Source organism: Centropristis striata, chromosome 2, assembly GCF_030273125.1.
Source record: "Centropristis striata isolate RG_2023a ecotype Rhode Island chromosome 2, C.striata_1.0, whole genome shotgun sequence".
In the NCBI taxonomy this organism is placed as follows: Eukaryota; Metazoa; Chordata; class Actinopteri; order Perciformes; family Serranidae; genus Centropristis; species Centropristis striata.
This window is the reverse complement of record NC_081518.1, coordinates 14,039,804-14,055,026: the sequence shown is the minus strand read 5'-3', so window position 1 is coordinate 14,055,026 and position 15,223 is coordinate 14,039,804.

The following is a 15,223-nucleotide window of genomic DNA, read 5'->3' as shown; positions in this document are numbered from 1 at the left end:
AGAAAAAAAAACATTTTGGGAACATTTTAGGAACCATAATGGTTAGCAGAGTGGGCAATCCACTGAAAATTTCCATCTGGATCTCATCACAGGGAGGCAGAGAGTGGCTTGCTCTTACTGCGGTGACTGAACTCACCACACATACACACACACACACACGCACACACACACACAAACACACACACACACACACACACACACACGATGACTCATCTTCGACAGGAAAGGGAAGTGGTGTGCAACTAAAACATGTATAAATGTACCTAAAATTAATTGTTGCATCCTAAAAACAAAGTTTAAAAGTCAAGCTAACCATGCACGGACATTTCTGTGTAGGGCACGGCCCCAGTGATTTGATATACAGTGTGACTGCCATTGTATGACATCCAACTGGAAACTGGCAAGTGCTTCATTCATACTTTCATAATAGAAACATTTATACACACTGAGTCACTAATTAAAATTAATAATAATGAAGTGCTAGCTCTAGGCTGAAAGAAGATCACTAAAATCAGCAGTTAATGGAAAAGATAGAACAGAGATAACTGTTTTTTCTCGTCTCTTGATCCTTTGGGCTAATTGAGAGTTTTCTTGTCCCTACTTTACCCTCTCGCTCTATCATTTACCCTTCTTTCCTTTCTCCCTATGGCCAAATTACTCATACTTTAACCCTCTTTCAATATGTCAACTATGGCAAAGATTTGGAAACTCGGAAACACACTTTTATCCCTACAGTCCACCAGCTGAAACTGTGAGGTCCAATGGCTTTGCAGCAGCCCGGCTATTTATTGACCACCTGTTATACTTGCTCTAGCATATAAACAAACTCATATATTTTAATGAAAGACTACATTGGTATGGAGAACAAAATTACTTTGTCTAATAAAAAATTGCATGCAGTTTTTGCAATGTTTTTTTACCATTTGAACAATACATGCACAGCAAGCATACTCACACGTATATGCACAACACACACAGAAAGTGGCTAAATATAGATTCCTGTGTGATCTTTAACAGAAGTATTTGTCCCTACTCAGTCGGTGGGGGTTGCAGCCACAGAGAGGGATAGCTCGTGCAAGTGAACATTTATCAGGAGGAAATTAGAGAAGAGAGAACAAGACAGGTGGAAAACATCGACTCTATTTGCTCTTTACCCAGCCGCTTGACTTCAAACAGCGTACTCTGCTCTACTTTTTTTATAGGACGCCCTCACTGAGAGATAAGAGGGAAGATAGTGGAGAAAACAGAACATTAAGCTTGCCAAAAGGGCAGAAGTCCTTGCTATATGTAAGAAGCAGTGAAACAGAGTTGTGGAAGAACAGTAGGAGAGATGCTCCCCTCCTCAGCCAAAGTACTTCCCAGACAGAAATATAATTGTACGACTCATCAAAGGGTTTCTTCCCACTCACTTCCTGCTTGTTATAATTAGACCTGTGCTCTCTCTGGCAGCCACCACAAACTTTTGGAAACCCTCTGTGCCTTGAGCAGGCACAGACACTGGTCTGGGGTCAGATTTAGAGCTTCCCCCTCTAGAGGATGAGGAAGTTCTTTGAGGAGGGAGCTCTGATCTAGCAAGTCATGCCTCGGGCAGCGTTTATCTGGAGTGTGGGACCAGCTAGTAGACGGGTACCTGAGGGACTCTGGATCAGCTGTGGCCAGCAGTCATTAGGAAGGTAGGAAAGCTGTAGAGGGCGGTGGAAAAACACTCGGCTAACAATCACATGTCCTCAGTCACACAGACCTGAACCAGAAGCCCTTTCTGACCTCTCATAACTCATTTATCCAGACGCACACACAAACACAATCCAGACCCTTAAAGAGGGCATAACAGCCCAACAGTTTGGAAAACCAACTGTGTGACCTGTAGCGGAGTAAATTCCCATGTATCTGTTGTGACGCTGCATGTGTGTGTGTGTATGTATGTGCGCATCCGCGTGCATGAACTTGTGTGTGACAGAGAGAGCTGGAGTTGAGGCTTTTCTATAGAGCAAAAGCAAACAGTCCATAAAGAGGCCCTGCCACTCTCCCATTTCAATGTAAATGAGTCTGACTCTGTTAGGGGGTTAAAGAACTCTCTAGGGGCCTGGCGACTACCACCGCTGGGGTCACACATGCACATGCACGCACACACAAACAAGCCAGCAGAAACACACAAATGCCCAGGCACAAACATGTACGCACACACACACACACAGGCGAGAGGCCCAGATAAAGAGCTCAGAGAGCCTGTCAGAGTGTCAGCTCCCATTAGGCCAAAGGCTGTTGTGTGTGTGTGCAGGCAGGCGTACTGCTTTTTACATTTCATTCAGCACACACACTCTCTTTTTCTCACACACACATCCTCCCAGAGCCGCCCCGCCTGGCTGACATGCTGTTTCAGACAAGACACACAAAAGACAACGGAACCCGCTTGAAAAGACAGACATCTCCTACATTTCCTACATCACACACAGCAGGGAAAAAAGAGAGAAAACAAAACAAGCTCTAAATGATTTTAGATGAGCGGAGGTTGTGCCAAAAAATGTGGAAGCTTTCAAGGATTCCCTACATGATTAACCTCTCAGGAGAACAAGAAAGTTAACTTCTACGGCAGTGATGCATTTTAAGTTTCCAGCTCCAAACATCAGAGTGAAGTATTTATTCCTCATGGCAATGTAAACTGTGATGTCATGCATTATTATACAGTAACTGAGCGTAGAGCGAAGACGAAACCACATCTGAGATGGGGAGGCGGAGGCAGGAGGAGTAGAAAGACTCAGAGAGGCTGTGTAACCTCGGTGACCTGCACAATTAGTGCTGCACTCCCTTGGCTGCCTATGGCCAGCAAGTTGTGTAGAGCAGGATGGGGCTGTTAGGACACAAACAGAGAGGACAGGAGGGCTGATCTCCTCCCACAGTGCCTTCAGAGGCACATTACAATCTGAGGAGGAGGGGAAGCATGATAGGAACAACCTAGAGGGGTAGAAAGATAAAGAAAGAGAGTGGGGAGAATCTTTTGAGCCCATTTTCAACCCAAATAAATAAAGATGTACACACCCACATGTCTCCAGCTGCGCGTGCCCTGACTCAGCTGACTCAGGCAGGTGTGTCAGTGTGTTACAGCCCAAAGCATTGACATGCTCAGGCAGCAATATCGGCTCTACCCACATAATCAACACTGTCAATGCCGAACAGAACGGCTAGAATGACTTGAAGTCTCTTTGTGCAGCTTTTTTGTTTGGATCCCTGCTCTTTAGATCTCACCCTTCTTGCCTTCATTCTCAGTCTTTCATGTCCAGAGCGGGCTGACAGCTGTAGCTAAAAACAGTCATCTGAAAACAGTGCGCGCTTGATCTAGAGGGGAACTCCAGCCACCACAAAACATTCATCCTATACTCACACACGGCTAGTCATGCTACTGACACACATCTCAGTCTGCCTCTCCTGCCTAATCACTCCTTCTGTTCAAAAGCTTGAAACCACAGCCCCAAACCCCCTCAGGCAAGAGAGTGATTTGCAAGCATATAGTCAGAATCCTTCTCGTACACATGCTCAGGGTGCTCATTACTGAGTTCACTTTTCACCCACATACATCTTCCCCAAGTCTAGGGATTGGCCGCGCATCAGTCATGGCCCTACGTGTACACACAGGCTCAGACCGGCGGGCAAACACAGAAACAAACACAAAAACAGACGCACACAAACTGCTTATTACGGAATTGTTGCTGACTCCACGTTCACATGGGCTGAGTAATATCCATGTGATGCATTAACTAATCAAGACCCCATAGGTCTTTTAGGGTTACATCCAAGACCTTAGCCAAGTTTTGCCATACTTGCTCCCTCATACTGACTGACTACCACAAATAAAATATGTACTTGAAAGTGTTTTTGCTTTTCAAAACTCTGGCACAAAGATCAAAGGGCCTGCAGTTATAACACTGGCAAGAATTCAGATAAAATCTTTAGATATAGCTTTTCAAATTCAAAAGAATTTAAAAACATTAGCTATTTGAAGTTGTGTTACAAAGTGGGGTTTTTTTTAAGGAAACATTATATAGAGAAACAAGTAAGTGATATAGTAGATTCTGATAAAAAAAAAAGTCTCATGAGGAAAAACACTTAAAGTATTTATATGTATTGGAACATACCCTTGCCAAAAAAGGCTCTGAAAAAGTTTTCAAAAGTTATAGCATCTCTTAATGATGCAAACTTGGTTTCTAATATGTATCTAAAGTTAATAAATGTTTTGGGATCATCACAGTGATTATCAAAATGTGGGCCATCACCAGGGAGGTTAATATTTTTAGAAGTATGTGTATGTGTATTATTATAAAACATTACTTATAATAATAACACATCAGTTTAATATTTCACATGCCCAACCTTGAATAACCTGCCAGTCAAAACACACAAAAAATGACATTTTGAAAAATGAAAACACCTGACAGACTGGTCAACATCCCAGCTGAGAAAAGCTGAGCTGCAGAAGAACTCGAAAGAAATCTTGGCTATATAAAAACTAGTATGAGGCGGAATACTCAAAGTATGGTGTTCTATGCTTTGAGACCCCCTGAAATGAATGTTAAAATCACAAAACATAATAATAGAAAGTTGTTGTTGTCGGGGTTTTTTTTTTTTTAAATTGATATAGTATTGTTTAAAGACATCTTGCAAAAGCAGGACCCTGGCCATAAATTAATGCCATTAGGGGGGCAATGGCATGGAAAAGTTTTGGAATGAAACAGGAGATATTGGGGATTCATACCTATAGGCATCAAAAGCAACTTTATTACATGCATTGTGATTAAAAGATATGAGTCTGTCTGGTGTTTATAAGTAGTAATTAACTTTCAAAACCTGGCAGAAATTCATTCTTTTTTAAAGGTGTATAATGCCGTTTCTCATCCACAGTCCTCCATTCTGCTCCTTTGCAAGCTCTCCACGGTGCCGCTCTGCTGAACCAACTCTAAAACCCCACTAACCTCACTGTCACACAATACCTGTTGTCTCTGCCATTTGGCTGCAAACACAAGGACAAGCTATAGCGAAAAAAAAAGCTTCCATTCAGCTCTGTTTGTAACAAGGGCAAAGCTGATGCTGTGAGAAAGCAGCAAGTCAGCAACATTTACCTCTTAGAGAAATGAGAAAGCCCAGGGCACTGGCCACTGGCCCAGCAGCATTCCTGCCTATGAAGTATAGATAATTGTTTTGAGAGCCCCTGTTGAGAGCCGCTGTCTCATTTCCATATCTCCATAGCGGTGGATGTGATATAGTAGTGTGGATTCCGTGATCCACTGAAAATGGCAGACTGCATAATAACCCTCTGACAGCTACATGCTGGTTAGCTCTTCTCTATCAAGAAAAGTATGTGGGATTTAGAAGGATTTCAGAGTGATAAAAGAAAGGGGAAGAGACTGAAAAATAAAGAGGTGAAAAAAATACAGACAGACAAAAAGAAGGACGTCAGAAACTGAGACAGAGAAATGGAGAGAATATCAAGCGCCATTACTTAGGATAAGGCTCATTGGTATGACTTATCATCAGCTGGTATCCATGACTGCAGCTGTAACCTTTGGTAAATGACTCTACTTAGTCCACGACACAGCCACCAGCCTGATGAGAGATAAAATTAACATCCCACAACAACTGACGCACACATGCACACTTAAGTGTTTCTGCAGAGCTAAAGATACACACTCATAACATACACTAAACAGAGACAATATCCATTATTCAGGCTTTGTCAAAGGAAATATTCACTGATCCCTTTTTATTACCTTACTCAACAAACTGGGAGGAAATGTAATATGATGTAGATTACTGGGATATTATAATATAAGAAATTATCCCATTAACAATGCCTGGATGGAGAAGGAGGAGGAGGCAGAAATGGGAAGACTTGATTTAACTTGAAGAATGGGGAGCACGGAGGAGGGGCTCAGAGGGGGAAAGACTTTATTTAAAATGCAGGATACCACTTGTCTATAGCCCCAGGTAGGACAGAAAAACAGAGCTAAGCTACTTCAGCACTCCATCCAGCAGGAAAAGTGCAGAGAAAGGGTTTTCCCTCTAATGGAAGCCATTAATTATCATATACCCTTATACTTTGCAGTCATCACTATCTTAAGTTAAATCCTTTAGAGGGGAATGTGTATTGTCAAAGATGGGGGGTTTTATTCTCTGTAAAGAGTCTGTCTGTCTGTCTGTCTGTCTGTCTGTCTGTCTGTCTGTCCAGAGTACACTTAATGGCCTGTACACATTCTGGACCTGTCTAATGCAACTGACTGATGTTATCAACAGATGAATGGCCACGCAGGTCAAAGGTCAAGTCCAGCTCCGTTGTTTTGACTCTGAAACCCTGTGTGTTCACTCTGCTTCCTCTCCCCTAATCCCCACCAGCTGTGTGTGTGTGTGCGGACATGCACTCATGAGTGTGAGGCTAATAGAGGGAAAAAATAGCTGGAGTCAGTGTGGCTTGTTTGTGTGTGTGTGTGTGTGTGTGTGTGTGTGTGTGGGGCTGTGTGATGCTGCTAAAGCCAGATGACTTACCAGAGAAATTGGTTTGGTTTACTTAATTTAAATATAATCTACCTATGGGAGACATAAGGCGTTATTTTTATTCAATGACAGCTGGCATCCAGCAGGAGCAGGGAAATCTATCGAAATATTCATTTGGAGCAACAGGAAGGAGAAATCAATCCCATAAAAAACAGAGCACTTAATAGAGTTCCATTAAACCGACTCTTAGAGCCGAGCAGAAATGGCCACTCCACTGCAGGAGGGCACGGAGAGGCCACGCTGTTTTCACCAGGCTACAATTTAGACTGAATAAAGTCACGCTCAATTTTCAGCCAGTCCTGACAACTGCTTTTTTAAATGACACCTGATACCCTCACCCCTCCTTCCACCATTCAGCTGGAGACACACTTGAAGAAGGGCATGCATGTGAGGGGGATGAGGAACGGATGAGTGGTGTTGTGGGGGAGTGTGTGAGGGGTCAGACGCCAGGGTTGCACATCTCTGTCCCGCCGCCACACACACGACTGTCTCCAAGTGTTTGTAGCAGTGTGTGTTTCACATTCCACCTGGCGGGTGACAGTCGGAGAGAAACGCATATTCCCAGTCCTTGGTGCTGTAGCTGCAGTCAAGTGGTGAGTGTGTAAGCTCAGTGTCAGTGATGGATTTCATTTTTCTTTGTTTTCACTCACCTCACAGACAGACCTTGAAGGATAATTCTTTTTTATTATAACCCGGGTATTGTTTTTGTAGTTTTAGCCATCATTCCTATCAATAATAATAACACTGCACTCACAAAGTTAAATGTTGAAATCTAAAAACACAGCGGAAATTATAAAAAGTAGTCTACCACAGCAAGAAACACAAGCAGTCAGACAGTTTAGACATTATTATTTGGATGACAAAATGAAGACAAATGGTGAAATCATTACCCAAACTGTCTGTTGTGAACACCCATCACAGCTTACAGGCTGACTCTCTGGTTTAACAGAACTGTGGGCTCAATTATAACCTGTGTGGTCATGTGCAAGGCTATTCTTCTTATTCCATTCTACGTACGTAAATAATCCAAATATCATGCTCTAACGTTTGGAGGAAACCCACATATTTGTGAGCCAGGAGGTGATGCTTATTTGATGTCAGGCTTTGGTAACGATGAGAGTGACAGAAGCAATGGGAGCGAAACAGGAAGTGAGGCAACATAAATAAATAAAGTCAGGGAAAGTCCATTTAGGCTGGTGGATGGGTTCAACAAACACAAGAGTTTAACACAGTTGACCTTTGTTTGTGTCCTGACTAAAAGTCATCTTTTTTTAATTTAAAGTGAACTTGTAAACAAACTTACATCACCTTCTGAGTCACCTATGTAACGCAATCATTATTTCAAACCAAACCCTGTTTGTTTTTGCCTAACCAAGTAGTTTAATTGCCTAAACGTCCATGTCACAATGTTTACGAAGTGTATGAAACACCATCTGACAAACCAGGATTGACGTACAACGCTGTCATATTTCCAAGGAAATGTCATGGAAAAACTATTGCATGGTTCTGCATGATTTCTAATCCCATCTACTCATCTATCTCTTAATCCCCTGAGGAGGTGTGACACAGGAGCCGGGAAGCAGGAGCTGAAGCATGTTGGAGCCGGTCAAAAACCCCAAGTGTGGAGGCTGGAAAGTATTAACCCTGCAACGGCTGGCTGGAGAACTGGGTGTGCGCGACAGCGTGGGTCTAAGAAGGAAAGATTTCCCTGTTGGTGTATGTTAATTAGGCCAGAGTTAGTGAGGCCTGCTACAGCTTGTCTGGTGGCTGACCTGGAGAGACGGGATTACCTTCTCCAGCTGCTCTCCTCCCTGATGCCTCTACTAATGCCACCTTTATTAAAGGGACAGGTGACGCTGGCTCTATCTCTCACTCATCACAACTGGGCCATTGGGTAATAAGGTGTGTCACAACAAACTGGACACACACACACACCCTATCCCCCAGCTGACTGTGTGTGGACACCTGGTCTGGATGTAGAAGCCGATGGCATTCCTGAGGGCTGGCTCGGAGCTTAATTCCCAAGATTAGCCTTTACAATCCACCCAAGGGTTAATCAGCATGTAGCATCACATCCCACCAGCACAACCTTTATGTACAGCCACTCAAGTACAAATGCCTGCTTGGGAAGGAAAATGTATGCTTACAAACACAGATGTGGAATAAAAATAAACAAAGCTAAATTAAGCACGAGCTTGACAGTCCCTCCAATGATTCATTTCACTCATAATAAATGCGCCATGTGTTTGCTCTCTCAGAAAAGTTTGTTTGCCACCTCTGAGAGGCAGAAAAAGATGCCATTTGCAGCATTTATGGTGTTTTGCTGACATGAGACATTTGCTCGCCCCAGCCTGTAGAGAAAGTCCCTGGATAAAGGGCTTTTCCCTTAAATCCCTGATAGCCTCCGAGCTCCAAGAAGGACTTAACTGGCGACTGACAGTCAGGATGGGAGGTGGGACGGGGTTTTGACGTTAGAGCTTTGAGTGGTGTGCGGGTTGGGTAAGGGGGTAGGTAAATATTTGGGCTAGCAGTTGTGGTTTAAGTGCTCCCTCTGGCAGGTTGGGGGTCTGGTTGGAGTCAGAGCTATGGCAGAACAGTCACAGATACACGCTGCAGGATATTTCTTTGTTTTTGGGAAGTGCAGCAAAGACAGCGTCATCTCGCTGTAAGGTCAAGCCAGAGACTGTATGAAAGAAGTGGACCTAGTAGTTGTGGCATTACTCATTGTTTTGTGACTATGGTTTTGAAGGCTCACGTTTGGCATTTTGGGCATTTTGGAACCAGAAGTGATGATATTTGGATGTTACCAGCTAATGCTAGTGCTAGCTAGCTGACATGAGAATAGTTTGCGTGCATCGATAACAAGGGTAATTTAGTACAGTGTTCTTCAACCTTTATTCGTGTCCAGGACCCCTAAATTGATACACATTAGACCCCCATTTGATGAGTATAATCATTTTCACATAGACTTTTTTGCAGCCAGTGGAGTCGACCCCTGCTGGCCATTAGAAAGAATGCAGGTTTAGGGCACATCAATATCAGCTTCACCAGGCACTTTGGGTAAAAGCAAAATATCATGCTTGGAGACAGTGGATTCTGTGTGGGCGGATGCAGTTGGCTTTCCAGCCCCTGATTGGCACCTTGCAGCTGCCCCCAGTGTGTGTGTCTGTCCGCCTGTGTCAAATGCTGCGTCCGGTGGTAAGGTCAGAGAATGCAACAGCTACCTCCCAGCGCGCCCAGCACAAGCTCCTACACACAGCTGTTCCCCATACAGTCAGTACCACACACAGCACCTGTCTGCATGTGTGTGTGTGGGTGTGTGTCTATATGCATGTCTGTCTATGTATGTGTGCTAGCGAGATCACACACAAGAATAGACCCCATACTTCAGAGCGTGTGAACGGAGCAACCTCTGTAGCTCTTCCTTTCCTGTTCACACATCGGCCTCAGCCTGCTAAATCCCGCTTCTATCCTCTTCCACCCTAAATAAAGTCATATCCTTCCTTCCCGAAAATGTCGGCTCCTCCGTTAGCTCATTAACTTCATTACAGAGAACGTGACAAGGTCTTGGATCATCCGCCTGGTTGACTGCTATGTTTGGAGCATTCATTAACTGAGCTACAGTGATGGATTTTAGCAGAGATGTTATGGGATCAATGCTGTAATGAAGGGCAGAGTGTGTGGGAGGAAGCATTTATTATCATTATCAGAAGTAATAAAACTTTTGCCCCCTAACAATGGCCTTCCTCCTACACCAAGTGAATGTCAGTGCTAGGCTTGAGCCAGGAGTACTATCTTTAATAGGTGGAAGCATTGTCCTAATGGTGTCAAGGTGGCATTGCATTAAAGCCACATCATCATTCATTTCATACATAAGACGGAGGCTAACCGTGTCACCATCAGCTCAAATCCAGAAACATTTCATATAGCTCTCCTACGTGAGCATCTTGATAGCAAAGCAGATTAAAACATTTAGATGGGAACTGAAATGGGATCAATATATAATGAGTTGAAAATGTCACGTGGGTTGCTCAATCATCAGCAGTTCACATTGATATGGCAGCTTATCGCAGGCTGCAAATTACCCACAGCACTGGCTATGAATATGATTAGCATTCTCATTTTCCCTGAGAAAACTCTAATAAACACAATTACATTATATCAGAATTTATTTCATACCTTTCCGCGCATTTCCTTGAGTAAATGTGGCAGTCATCAGGGCTGCATCAAAGCCAACTAGGTACTGTAATTTCCTTAAATTTAGAGCTGAAAACAAGTTGTGACAAAATAGATTTGCTTTCCTTCTTACCTCATCTGCAATATAATCTCATAAAAAAAGGAAAGTGAAGGAGCAATATGTGCAAACCGAGCACAGGCCATTTCACTGCAAATTACAGATATATGTTTCAGTCCTACCTCCTGTCGGCGCATTTAACTGTTGGCTATAAAAACTTGTCACCTTTCTCTGACCTTTGGTTAGGATGAATTTACTATAAAAGCAGCTGATGAAGTAAAGTGGACGTCGTAATCGTCAAACCTACAACCTGTGACATGCAGCTCAGTTAAAGAGCAGAAATAATGTAACTTTGATATTTGGATCCAAATGGTGATCACTGTTCTTTAAAGTCAAACTGAAGTTTGCATTCTGCTCATTTTCTGTGCAAGTAAATATAAATAAAAATAATATTAGAGCCATTCCACAGATTTTCCCATTTCTCTAAAAGGGCAAAAAAACATTATTGGACATATTTGTAGAGACAGACTGTCAGTTTACAATATTAAACATTTGGGAGGACCCATTGTACTGATAAAGTTCCACTCCAGACACATTTTTAAGTATGCAAAACTACTCTGCTATGAATAATATTGTGTTTAACATGGCTTTCCCACTTGAAAAGTACAAAATTATAATAAAAATAATTTAAAAAAATAAAAGAGGAAGACTCTGGAGGCAGATCTAAACACATCTCTGGATCTGGCCTTGCACCACTGCTCACACTAGGTTGACCTGTGAATCAAGATGGCAACGCTCAAGGTCCAGCTGGCAATCTGCCATGATGGTTATGGCATCTGAACTACTTTCTCTATTAGAGGAAACATCAGAGAGATGCCATCAAACCCAGAATCTGTAGTGCACATAAACCTAAGAAAAACACATTTTTGAGAGACGGTGATCTTTAAGCCAACGTTCACTCGGAAAGTGAAGCGCTTTCTAACATTATAGTTATATATTATTTCAGTTAGTCCAATTGCAATGATGGCAAATTGCCTCTGAAAGAACTCTCAAAAATCAAAGCAATTTCCTTTAGCCTCAGCACTTTATATGTTTACCTGTAATTCATATCACAACACTCACAACACATATACTTTAGTCTATGTAGTGATTTCCTAATTTAAAAAAATCAGTTCTGACATAAATCAGCTTTAAAACAAAACAACACCATTAGACAAATGCATTGAGGTATGCCCAACAGAGAAAGTGTTTCATGTGTCGTATATTTTGTTATGTTTCAACATGCCATTTGGTGTTTACTCTAATCCAAAAGGCTGAGCACCAGAATGACTGAACAGATTTTTGACATGGGTGGCCCTGGTGGGTCCGGCTGAGTTGGGGATTTAGAAAAAAAGCTTTGAGTGTAGATTGGAGGACACGAAGCTTCTCAACAGGACTGCACAGTCAGGTGACAAATGGTGCCCCAGGCCAGCCAAGTGCCAGAAATGGCCTCTTAATCAATCAGAGGTCACCATGGAGGCTCAGTCCAGACTGCCTTCACCCTGAGAGACAGCCATCTGATAGAACACTCAATGCCAAGCCGCAAAGCACACAGCCTTTTCCCCTAGTTATCACATCACTGCTGCCGTTAATGTCATCTCATCAGTTCTGCAAACTGGACCGCTCACAGCAGAGATGTCTTTGTCTTTCTTTTGCTTGTTCATTATTACAGTAATTCTAAGTCAACTGAAGGGTCTTTGACATGTTTGAATTTAACTAGATTACTTTTTTTTGTACCTTTTATTATTCTAGACGTGTCCTCTTAAAGGGACAGACCACAGAAAAAAACCCTCTTACCTTCAGTGCCGTTTATTCATTTAAACTATTTTGGTGTAAGTTGCCGAGTGTTGAAGATATCTGCCTTCTCCGTAGGACACTCTGCTTGTGGTGAAAAAAAAAAACCTTTTGAAAAATTCAACAGCAATGTCTCTTCCCAGAAATCCTTACCTGGTTACTCAGAGCAGATTATTGCTGGAACTATTTTCTTCCTACCAAGCTACACCTGCCAACCGTATCACCGTGAAAAAAAAAATGTGCATCTACTCACAAATTAGAGGGTCATGCTTGTGACAGCACAAGATATAAACATCAATGGCTTCCTCCTCAGCTGAGCTTGACTACCTCAGGTGAGTTAGCAGTATCCTTCCTTCTGCCAGGTGATACAGTTGGTGGGTGTAGTTCACTAGAAAGAAAATAGTTCCTGCATGAAACTACTTACTGGGGTCTGCCTTTTTAATATATTTTTTTTCCGGTTTGAGCACCACAAGCAAAGTGCCATCTAGTCCCATTCATTAGAGAGAAGGCAGAGAGATATTTCCAACTCTCTGCAATTTATACCAATCCAGACTGATAAGTGGCACTACAGGTAAGAGGAAAAATGTGTATTTTTGATTTTGGGGTGAACTGTTCCTTGAACTTGCCCTTTCGTGCTTTTATATTCTTAAGTGCTCTGATAAGCTTGTGGGAAATGCTAATGTTATAGTAAATTGGCAAGCCTGTGGTTCTCTTCATCTTTGTCCTCAGCTGCAACCTTAAGCCTCTAGTCCTCATCCTTGACACATGGCCATCTGTAGTGATGTGTCAGGCAGTAAATAAGGGAGTGCAGGGTAGAGCACTCTCTGGTAGGCCCAACCTAAAGGCCAAGCCCTCACATTCTCCTCTGCACCTTGAGGCCCACCCTCACACACCCCCTGGGGATGACCTACACACTGCAAGGCCCCCAAGGGAACATATCAGGCTTTAGGAGTAGCACAGGCCTTCTGTCATCTGTCTACCCCCCCAACACTCCACGCATATCACTCCACTCCCCCATTATCACCATCCATCTCTGCATCTCCCTACGTCAATACATTCATCTGTCCATCCAGACTATCAATCCAAACATACTCTCAGTCTCAAAGACCTTTGTCATTCACCCATCTGCTCTGCTTCTATTATTGCCATGTTTGTAAATATGTCTAATTTTAGTCATCCATCCGCTCATGATTTCAGCATGGGATTTGTTCAAGAAAAGTCAGTGAAAGAAGTTTTTAATAAAAGAAGGTGAAAAAAGCAAATTGTTCTTGCGGTGATCAAATACTGCCTCAACTTCATCGGCATTAGTCAGTCTTCTTTACTTCTGTTATCTCCCTTTCATCATTACATGAGAAAATTGGATAGCTTTGATTGCCTTGAGTGTGGGAAGACAGTAAAATCATGAATTATCCTTTTACTAACCTTGGGCTGGTGACAATTCATGTTAGTAGCAAAATGATAGCACTACAAGCAGACTGAGAATTGTCAAAGCCAACAATAGTGCCCCAAAAACCCATTAAAATCTACTGAAACAGTGTCACATTGCCATTACGCTCATGATAAAACTGTCAATTCACTGGAAAAAAGACCAATCAATGCACCCACCAATCACCAGACACCCACAGATCCATATATTTGCTCATCCATCCTGACACTCAGTTCCTGGGTCTGCACAAACCTTCGTCACATTGATCTATCCATCTTCCCCCTCTCCCACCATAATAGATGCTCGTGCTGATTCAGTCCCCAAGGGATACAGGGACATCACACAGGAGTAACCTAGGACTGACAGAAACATTGAGTGGCGCGATTGAAGCATGAGAGACCAGAAGAAAAGGACTGAAAGTCACATAATGACAGACTAAACTCTATCAGTAGAGATAACTCTGGCGAGATTGGAGAAAAAATGGATAACTATAGGGGGCCTGAGGAAAAAGAAAAGTTCTGTCAAGCGAAGAGACTGGATATCGAGAAGTAGCGACTCAAAAAAGAGGAAGAGGGTGGGGACGGGTGAGGGACAAGCGGGGACAAAGACACGCAAGAAGTGCCAGATCGGGATCAGGCAGATCAGCAGTGCAAACTAGTGTTTCCTGTGCAAGTATTGAGATGCAGATCCCACTTTCTCAGCTCATAATGGGGGCTGTCAGGAGTGTGAGTGTGTGTGTGTGTGCGTGTGTGTGTGTGTGTGTGTGTGTGTGTGTGAGTGGGTGAGGATGTTAGCTTGTGAGAGATTCTCACACATCTGCTAACCTGCTTTTCTAATGGGGTGCAAATGGGCCTCTATTGTACGGCTTTGCAGACCTGGTTGGAATGACCTGACACGTTCAATGAGGACTTCAGCTCCGCATGCATACGAGAACACACACACTCACACTGATGTTTGCATACACATGTAGATTGCCTAATGCTGATGTTAAGAAGAAGCTCAAACAAAAAAGAGGACACGAATAGTTTATTTCTATAGAGATGTGTTGCACTGGTTGTGCACAAATAATGCAACATTGTTATTTTTATTGTAAAAATGTGTGCAAGCATATATAAAGCATAAATTTCTAGACTTTTTTTGATGCAAATGTAAAAGTTTTCCTTAACACTGTTTATCCACTTTTGATTGAA